We start from the raw sequence: 10,569 nt of genomic DNA, 5'->3' as shown, positions 1-10,569 counted from the left end.
CGAACGCGATCAAATAATTGCGATTGATTGTCAAATGTAATCGAATCTCAATCGAAGGGCCAATTCATGGGTAATATTTGATTGTGTTCGATTGTGTTTAAGTAAGGTTAAATTGGTTCAATTGATAATAGTTGACTATGTTCGATTGGTTCGATTGATTGTCAATTTCATTTGATTAATCTTTGATTTCGTTCCATTACGATTATGTTCAATGAGTTTGATTGCGATTAAATTAAATTGGATCACTCTGTTAGAACTTTTCAGCGTGGACGGTCGAGCGCTTAAGTACCGTACTAAATACAATTGAATCAATTGAACATAATCGAACATAATAGAATACAATAGTCTGGACCCATACAAATTTTTACTCCATTTCACAAAGCTCACATGAGATAAAAATTAGTATGGTAGAATTGGAGATTTTGAATTTGCCACCAGAAAAAAACCGTTTGAAAACTGGCCAATCAGAATTTTGTTGCATAAATTTTTCGGGAGAACAATAGACATAATCGGCCAATCAGAAGCGTTTCTACAAAAAATTGTAGAAATTTTTGTCCAAAACTACCCGTCTACTATCGACTTCAGAAAAAATCGTGAGTAGACGGGGCCCCATCTAAGAATACAATCGAACGTAATCAAAGCAATTGAACGACAAATCCTGGGTAATATATTCGATTACGTTTGACAATCGAATTGCAATTATTTGATTGTGTTCAATTGACTCGGTGTTCAATTCGTTCGATTGACACCATCTGGTCATATCAAAAAAACATCTGAAAATTTCATTCTTCCCCATAAATGCAGAAGCTTTCGTTTTTTTATAGTTTTTTTAATCTGCCATGAAGTGTTATAAAATTCCTTATAGAAAGACACATATTCTTCTACGAAGAGGCTTCAAAAAAAATGATGTAGAAAAAAGTTGTCAAAAAGTACCTTGAGTGGTCCTAAATCCGACAGCCCTGCCTAAATCCTACCCCCCAAATAACTGCTATGAAAAAAAATTCTATGTTTACAAACATTCCCTCTCCAAGTTGAACAATAAACTATATTGCAAGAATTCTTAAAACAAAACATCTAAAAAGATTAGTTGACACTTTGGTATCATTGCGTCACAGCGAAAGGTTTGTTTTTATTTTAGTTTGTATCTTTGAAAGACCCTGTCAGATTTAGCCAGATGGTACTAATTGAAAGTTCGATTGTGATTGAAGTAATCAACAATGATCGATAATAGACGAAGGTGATCAGTGACCACTTATCGATTCTATCGGTGATCAAATACTCACTCAACTCCAAATCATAGCATTTTCTTCAACCATTTTCGATTTGTTTGATCGTTTCGATTACTGTTCGATTACTTTCAATCACTTTCGATCATATTGAATGCTTTCGATCATATTGAATACCTTCCATTGTGTCGGATATGTTTCCTGTACCAAAGCGACAGAATCTGAAACCTAGTTTATCTCGTCCAATGAAATATGAGACTGAGTATATTACGTCCAATAAAAACATGCGGTTTACGTGCAAAAAACACTTTTGTTTTCTCTGACCAATCAGAATGTACGATATGGGTTATTTAAGGAAACCCAGGGCGAACACACTCAAAAATTACGCTGAAGTACTGAAGGTGATATTTATGATAAAATGCTGAATCAGCAGAAAAATGAAAAAAGTAAATAAATGAAAATTGCCGTTTTTGGCAATAATTGCCGTTTTTGCTTTTGGAAAGAAATGTTGATTTTATTATTGAACACATGGTATTTGACACCCTCGCGATAAGTAGGCCCACCGTGCCTTGTTTAGTTTTGTTTTCAACTGGTTTTTGTTGGAAATGCAGTTAGCAAAATCGAGTCAGGGTTATTTTAAAAAGCATGGTACCCTAATTGGTGCACCAATTGGGGTACTCATTGGGGTACCCATTTAATTTACTGACCAGAATTAAATCGTATGAAAAAGCATAACATACGCTTTAAAAAATAAATGTAGAGTGATATAATTAATACATGTAATAATAACATGTAATACAAATATAATATAATGTGTTTATGCTCGTTTGCTTTAAAACACGTGTTTTAGAGAATCAAAGACTACTTCCTACTGTCAATTCATATCCAATTATATTTCCTGCATCATATTGAGTATATATGTAATTCTTAATAAAGGCAACCTTAGAACTATTGTATTTTATGATGCCATCAAAATTTTTGGTAGAAAGTGTCAATTCAGTGATAAAAATGACAAAAGAAAATGTCACTGCTTTTCTTGCTCTAAAAGCATACATATTTTCCAAGGCTAAAATGACTGTCAATTTGTATCCTTTTGTACAACGAGCATCACTTTCAGTATAATAAATCTTTTTGGAGGAATTTGACTTACGATTATTATATCAGATTATATTTCAATATTTTTCAAATATTTTTGCAAGAAGTGTCATTTTTTGTCAGCATTCTGACATGTAAAATGAAAAGATATTAACAAGATGTTATGGCCAGCACCAATTGGTGCACCAATTGGGGTACCATGCTTTTTAAAATAACCCATCGAGTCACATGTAAACAAACTTACAACGTTGGTTTTGTTATCTCCTTCTAGCTGTGGTTCTGCAGTCGATGCAGGATCTTTTTACATATTATTTCAGAAATTTTCATGTTATTGAGCAACGAAAAATCGAAAGAATCACTTTTAAAAATCCAAAAAACCTTTTTCTCAATGCAATTTTACAAGTTTCAAACACCTCTGACATATTTGCCCTTATAAGGACAACATATTTTGCTAATTCAGCATTTCATCATTGAAAGAATTGCTGTTTTCCGCAATAATTGCCGAAAAAAAGCAATAATTGCTGTTTTTACCTTAAGGTTGGCAAACGATATCATACTCCAGGATGCATCGTCTCTTATTTTCCCCCTTTCTCTACTTTCCTATCTTCTATCCTGATTCTCTGTCTTTCTCAAGTGTTTCTAACTGTTTTCTAAGTATTTTTCTGAAATTTACCCGTACCGGTGAAACAGGTCTCTGACCCCGGCTCGAACCACCAAATGCAAGCGACTTTGTACAAACCCAATGCTAGCCTGGATATCCAAGCTCAAAATTTTAGAAAAAACAAAAATTACCTCAACATACATACAAAGTTCTAAAATTATAGAGCTTGGTCTCCCTAGAGAATGAAAGTGCAAACCCATGTCTCCTAGCAAACCCAGGGCAGCAAAACAAAACTTAATAAAAAGCAGTCTTACAAGATCTAAAACTATTTAAAACATCCAAAAATTACACCAAAGTCCATAAAACAGTTTGCATGCATTATCATGACCAACCATGTGTTCTTGGAAAATAAACTTGCTTCGGTTTACTTCTTTTTCATGTTTTCATGTAACAGAAAGCCCTATCTTCACTAGCAACTGGAGAACTATCCTATTTTTACTTTAGAATTGCTCAGCGCCGGCTAGATTGGCCCTTACGGCTTCAGCGATGCGAAGTGAGCCCAAGCAAGCAGACTGCGTTCTCATATGGAGAATGCAAAATGCTCTAGGGAGACCAGGCTATAAACCAGAACATAAAATATCAAAAACTAGACTGTGAAATAGTTTACAGCCTAACCCCCAATGCCTAACCGCTTGCGCAAACGACGCAACAACGTGACACAACAGAAAATTGTCATTCACAAAATACTTTTAGCGCCCTACCGGTGCCCCTACAAGGATCCCTATCCCTATGGGATCCTAAGTTAAGTCACAGGGTACGAGTGCCCCTAAGAATAGGCCTTCGATCGGCCTTATATTGTGACTCTCGAGCTCCAACCCTAACACCCTAACTGATAATAACCAAACCCCCGTCTAGGTCCGCGGATTGAAAAATTTCACTTGCATCCTGGAGTATGATATCGTTTGCTAAGCTTTACCTTAAACACCCAACCCAACTGGTTGTGTTGAGAACGTTGTTGAGACGTTGAGACGGGTTTTGTTTTTGCCTTACCTTCTTGGGAGAGGATAATTACAAGGTCTCAAAAGAAGGTTGTCTACTGCTCATTCCGACATCGACTTATAACCTGACTGAAATTCGAGCCGTTACTAGCAACCCTGCGGGGCCCAAGGCGCCGAGTATGCACCCGGCACAGTGAAAAGCCGTTAGTGGCAACCCTGACCCTACCTAACTGTTAGTTAATCAATTCCAAACAACAAAACCCCCGGAAAATTTAAAATGTCGGAATGAGCAATAGACAACCTTCTTTTGAGACCTTGTAATTATCCTTTTCCTACCTTCTTAGTAGGCTTAGCCTTTGAGCAGTTGTTGAGTAAATAAGAGCATACTTTACACAATGGAGTCGATCAAATATAAATCCAAGTTGAAATTTGTAAGCCTGCCAAAGAAAACCCTAAATTGAATATTAGTAAATAAAGTAAAATGTTAAAAACTTTTGCCTTTTTTGATGCAGCCCATCGATCGTCTTGTTTTCGTCTTTGGTGAATCCAGCAAAATCCCGCGCAAAGATATCGGGGATAATCGGAGATATATACGCCCTGCGCCACATTTACCGCCATTTATTGGATCCTCCGCCCAATTTTTTCTTTATAGGCTCAGTGTGCATGTTCTTTTAAGGCCGGTCTCCACTTGCGCGCGCTTCGATCGCGCTTTTTTTAGCAAAGCTTCCACGCTATTGGTCAAAAGAAAAATGAAGCAACTCCATTGGCGCGAACTGACGTAACGGTTGAAAAAAGTTGAAATGTGTTCAACTTTTTTTTCAAGCGCGCGCTACATTTTTATGACGTAATCTTTTTTCCAAGCAAAAAGGATTGAAGCCCAAAAGTGCGATCGTAGCGCGCGCAAGTGGAAACCGGCCTTTAAGGCCAAACAGCAGTGACTCGCATTTGTTTATCAGGTCTTCTGACCCCTTTTACAATCTATAAAGTCAGATCGGTGTCAAAATCAAAACGTCGGGTCGTAATATCAAACCGTCAGATCGTCGGGCCGAACCGTCGGGTCGTAATGTCAAAAGGTCAGGTCGTCGGGTCGAACCGTCGGGTCGTAATGTCAAAAGGTCAGGTCGTAATATCAAAGGGTCGGGTCGTAATATCAAAAGGTCGGTTCGTGATGTCAAACGGCCGGGTCGTAGCGTCGAACCGTCGAACCAGACTGCCGGGTTAAACTGCGGGGATACAATGCCGGATTATCGGGTTTATCGGGCTTATCGGATTAGTTAAAATCTCGTTCCGCAGAATACTATAAATTAAATTCTTGGAAAATATATGTCTGGGGCCTTAAAATAATGATGTTCCTAAAATGATCCAGCAAGGAAAATTTTGACACGTGCATGGACAACAACACATGGAGACAGGATTGGAGATCCCTCCCCCATGGGATGATGGCTCCAGTTTCTTCCAAAAGCTGTGTAACAATCAGATCCGACTGACAATTGTTATTATGTTACAGGTTGAAACACGAGTTTCTGCTGGAAAGATACAGTTTGTTTTCAAGTTAAATCTTTAAAATAAAACAAACTGAGTGTGGGTTTCTTTACTTCCAAACAACTGACAACCTACCAATAGTTTTGGAACATTGTGGATTGACTTTTCTGGTAACCCCAAACACGATGTGGCATGAAAGTGAAGAGACATGATTTGTTGGTTTTTGTTTTATTTGTTGACTCATATATTTCATGGCAAATGGGATAGCAAATGACTTTTCATGTATTGCTTGGCTCTACGTATGATACCTCTAACTTTGAACACCTCCAGAATGTTGAAAAAAGAGATAAGTTTCGATTATAATTTTCATGGAAATTTTTAATCGACAGATTTGACTTGGCGTCAGTTTTGTTTGGTTGATAAAAATCTTTAGCTACACCATGACCGTGGGATGATTTGTTATACAATGACTTTTGAAATATGAAATATGAAATTTGTCGTTCTTTAAAAAATTGTCGTTCTTTTTGTCGCTTTTTAATAGTTATTTGTCGTTATTTTTAGATGATCTGGAAACGTTAGATGAACAGTCTCTTTGACAGAAAAATTCCATTTTTATAACCAGAAGTTATGGAGATAGATGAGCTGATGCAAAACATTTTAAGCAACAAGTATCATGATCATTAAAAGCAATGAAATGCCACATGATTAGTATCAGCAGAATGTGGAAAAAAAAATTTTACAAGAAATTGTTGATAGAAATTATACAGTTATATGGACTTATTTTTACAATTTTGGCGGTGTGGGTTTTGTTGGTTGATAATGTTTACACAGTGGGATGATTTTCCAAAAACTGTTATACAGCTTGGTAAAACCCGTGTGTTTTCATTATGTAAACGAAAGTACTTACACATAGTTGTGACGTCGAGAAAGTCAAAACGATAGAGAACATCGTAAATTCCTTGTCAATTAAGTAGTATAAAAAAACGAATCAATCGTAACTGGCATAACAGCTTTCGTTTTCCCAAAGGAAAATTAAAAACGGCACATTACATTTAATGCGTGAGTGACTTTTTAAGCTATAAAAGTTGAATACCAGGCGACTATATTCGAAAAACTTAATGTCATAAATGACTTATGGAATGAATTTGGCATAAATTTGCATCGATTTTAGATGGACTATATTTGGCAGTCAGACAAATCCTTGGGCATTTGCACGGGGTGTGCATTTGCAACGGGTTGCCCCCCGGGGGGGAGGATCCTAGGGTTGCGATCTGACGAGGGGGGTGCCGCCCGACATTCGACCCTCGGACCCTTAACGCCACGAGACTAAAAAGGAGAAAACAAAGGAAAATTTTGTGAATTTTCCGACCCTTACCGGGACTTTATCCAAAAAAGGTACTCTTAAGGGTGGCACATACCGTACTTCCATTTTCCTAAGTACCCCCTGGGTTTTTCCCTACCCTGTGCAAATGAGCTAGAACGCGTCAGGCATACACCAATTTCAACTTTAAAGTGAAAACGGGGGAAAATGAAGATGAACGGGGCTTTCATTTTTTCTTTACAAGATTCATTCTTTAAATTTAATAAGGTATTGTGCCCATTGAAAGAATTTCCACCCATTCAATCTTTTTTATATCATATAGAATACTATTCAGCGGTGCCTAACAATCCTAAATACACCCCTGCATCAAATTAATATCCGTATTCTCTTCCCAAAGATTATAGACTTACTTACTTCACTGCTAACAAAAGCGACTGATGATCCGTTGATTTCAATACTTTGAAAGTTCAAGTTCAAATGATGTTTTTACTTTCTTTTTATTCAGGAAAAACGGATCAAATGAAGCGAGACGTTTTGTCAATATCACAATCATTGCGGACTGCTTTCACTAAACTCAAGAAGTGTCCGAGACAACGTAAGTTACATTGTTATATGTATGAAACAATTATCTCATCTATGTTGGGATCTAGATTGTTTTTTGTGCTTCTCATCAATTAGTGTGCGTTGTTTCTTGTCACCGTAACTTCGGCAGTTTATCTACCGACCTTTTTGAGTTTGAGCGACTGTCAATTTGTCTAAAGTTTGAAGCTTAATAAACCTACAGTACTGATCTTCTAACGGTCATATGAATGATAGTATTTTTAATTTTTCTTCTTTATTTAGTTACCGATTGTTACCATTATGAGCTGTTCAGGGAGAGCGTGCTGCTTGAGAGTCGTGAAGAAGAAAATAAGAACCACCTTTTTTATTAAATTTAACAATTCATAAAATAATATACGTTACGAAATACATAAAACATTAAAAAAGTGGCGCGAAAATCAAAAATGAGGTCACTGATTATTACAATCAAGTTATAATAGAAAATAGACTGTAACTTCGTTGGTCTTTCTTTTCTTTCTGGGCGTTCTTTTCATTCTCTCGCCACCCGCACCACTGTCTCAATGTCGCCCCGGTGGAGCTTTTTGCTTATTCAGTGTGGATTAAAATTTCTATCTAATCGTATTGTCCCGATTGGGATAGAAAATCTATATTCCAGCTCGAAATTTACAATGGGGATGGTTTTGCAGGGCTCCACCGGATCTCTGACACAGGTATTCTCCGGAAGGTTTCCGGATTCTTGCGTTCGCCAATGAATGTGTATCATTATGATATTACGACAGTGGAAATGTGGAAAATACACGTGTCATCTGGATAAATGATATTGCAATTGTGTTCCCATAAAAAATGAAAATGACTAAAATGAAAAAGAAAAAAAGAAAATACACGAGAGAAGAATTGTTGTGATTCATCTAATCTAGACCACTGGAGACCTAGTAATGAGCATGGAGTGGCAAGATCAGGGTTCTGAAACATCGTTATCTCACAATGCCCGTATTCTAAATTTCGTATGTTCCCCATCCAAAAATCGAAAGTATGACCGCACGGACAAATTCCTTTGCCACAGCATTTTTTGAAAATTCTTTTAAAAGGGCCATTCGCGAAAGTTTATAGACAGAAAAAAACATCTGTAAAACTGGGAATAAAAATTAAAATTTATACACCCCCGTCTCTTTAAAGTAAAATGTAAGATTTATACACCCCTGTCTCGGTGAAGTTTTGAAATCCAGGTGGACTATGAAAAAGGTAAAATACACCGTTAGTATCGTTATAAGCATCTTTCAGCCTTTTCAGGACCTCGACCGAAGCATCTCCGAGCCTGTCAAAATTTTACCCGATGAAAGTTCCCATTTCTCAATGCTCTTTATTTCTACTTGGCCTTCATATCCCTATCTCATCAAATGGAAATTTAAGGTAGTTAAAAAGAAAACCGTACCGAAATTCTCACGTCCTTTTTAAGTAAAAATTACATCGAATGGAAAAACATCGAAACAAGATATTTTTGCATCTTGAACTCAAAGGAAAATCGAACTAAACTCGCTAAGAGGTGGAAAGTTTCACCCCTTGTCCCGGTGGTAATAAGCGTCACTGAGATAATATGATGTACCGTTTCCCCACTCTTCGCCCGTATTCATAAAAACTCTTCAACAGATACGAGGGACATGTGAGACAGGGGTGTGTTTCTTTTCGTAAAATTAGCCAAAAACCATGTCATCGTATTGGCGAATAAAAGCCATAAATAAAAGTCTCACCTGTCGTTCATAATTGACATAATTCTGTAACTTTTTTGTTACATTGTTTTAATTGATTTTCAGTTCGTTTATTCCCAAGATAATTACTTCGCACTTTTAACGACTTTAAAATCAACAATCATCGTTCGTTACAATTCATTACACATCGTGTTTTAGACGATTCCAATTTCAGATAACTTGAGATCCACCGCAGATGATTGAAAAAGTCAATTCTTCGTGTGCTTCAACTTCACAAACTTCGCCAATCCTGGTGGTGATAAGATTTATATGAGAGTAATCGTCACGAAAAGCGCTAATAAAATATCGAAAAATGGAGATTCCCAAGATTGGCGAAGGTATCTTAAATCTTAGTTAAAAAAAATCTCTTTGATCTTTCTTTTTTTTCTTTTGTTAATTGCTTACGTCATTGATGACTTGCGAGATATTTCTCATGATGAAAACACACGGGTTTTACCAAGCTGTTATATTGGTTGTTGTTTGTTGGAATTGATTACCAAAAAAAATATACTTTATTTTTTTCATGAATCGAAAAAACTGTGTGGATGGTTGACATCTTTCTCTAGTCTTGTAAACCAATGCAGTGTCTGTTCTCAAATCTTGAAAGCTCTATACCTACTAAATTGAAGCTCTGACTAGCTCTGTTTTTAAAACTTTGAGTCATATTTTTTTCTTTGTTGCTAGATAGATTTTTACTTTGTCGTAATGTAAATTTATGGTAAAATTTTAGTTTTCGAGTTTAGTTCATCTACAGTAGTATTTTTTCAGTAATCCTTTCTTGTAAATATAGTAACATTTATCTAGACTCATTGCCCTCATTATATTCAAATTTGTATTTTCTTAGGATTGATAAATACATATTTTTAAACACCAAAACAAAGCAAACAAAATGCCAGTTCTTTATGTATACTTTACTGCGTGCTTTGATTTCTATTTTAATCAACCCTCTTCTCAGCTGCTGATCTTTCAACTATCATTTAGGTCATTTAGAAGTATAGAATGGGCTTCCATAGAAAATGGGCTTCTAAGTATTTTGTGCAAATTTTCAACAAAGTACCTCGACTGTCCTTGTGCCTTATGTTAAAGTTGTTCTGATGGAGGACATTGCCATTTTTGGTAGCCTTCACATATCAATAAGGAGCTTTGGTGTAAATGTTTTTTTCTGATGAAATTATACTAATCTGGAACTATTAAGCCTTTATGAACTTTCTAGAACAGTGATCTTGTTTTAATCTTGAGAAACAGACTGGAACAATAACACTATTGTTAGCAATAATTACAAAAAGAACATCAGCGAAGGCTTCCTCGAGACTTTTGACGATTGTGGCTTAGAGCAGCTAGTCAAGTTCCCTACACGTCAGGAAAACACTCTTGACATCATCGCAACAAATCGACCAACTTTTGTCAGCAGAATAGCCCCTCACCCAGGTTTCAGTGACCACGAAACAGCTGTTCTTCTTGACATGGTATGTCATCCTATTCGATCCAAACCTAGCAAACACAAAATCTTCATGTGGAACAGAGCAAACATTGGGTCCAT

The 10,569-nt window shown here is 36.5% G+C and overlaps 1 long non-coding RNA gene across 1 annotated transcript; it reads left to right on the top strand.

Annotated features, from left to right (window-relative positions):
• Nucleotides 1–6,436: 6,436 nt before the first annotated feature.
• Nucleotides 6,437–7,656, top strand: LOC136812341 (uncharacterized). The gene is made up of 3 exons (XR_010847340.1): nt 6,437–6,461; nt 7,229–7,318; nt 7,567–7,656. It is a non-coding gene; the product is annotated as an uncharacterized lncRNA (long non-coding RNA).
• Nucleotides 7,657–10,569: the final 2,913 nt, after the last annotated feature.

The sequence above is a fragment of the Clytia hemisphaerica genome, unplaced genomic scaffold (genome assembly GCF_902728285.1).
Source record: "Clytia hemisphaerica strain Z4C2 unplaced genomic scaffold, Clytia hemisphaerica genome assembly, whole genome shotgun sequence".
Taxonomy (NCBI): Eukaryota; Metazoa; Cnidaria; class Hydrozoa; order Leptothecata; family Clytiidae; genus Clytia; species Clytia hemisphaerica.
This window is presented reverse-complemented; position numbering and strand designations above follow the sequence as displayed.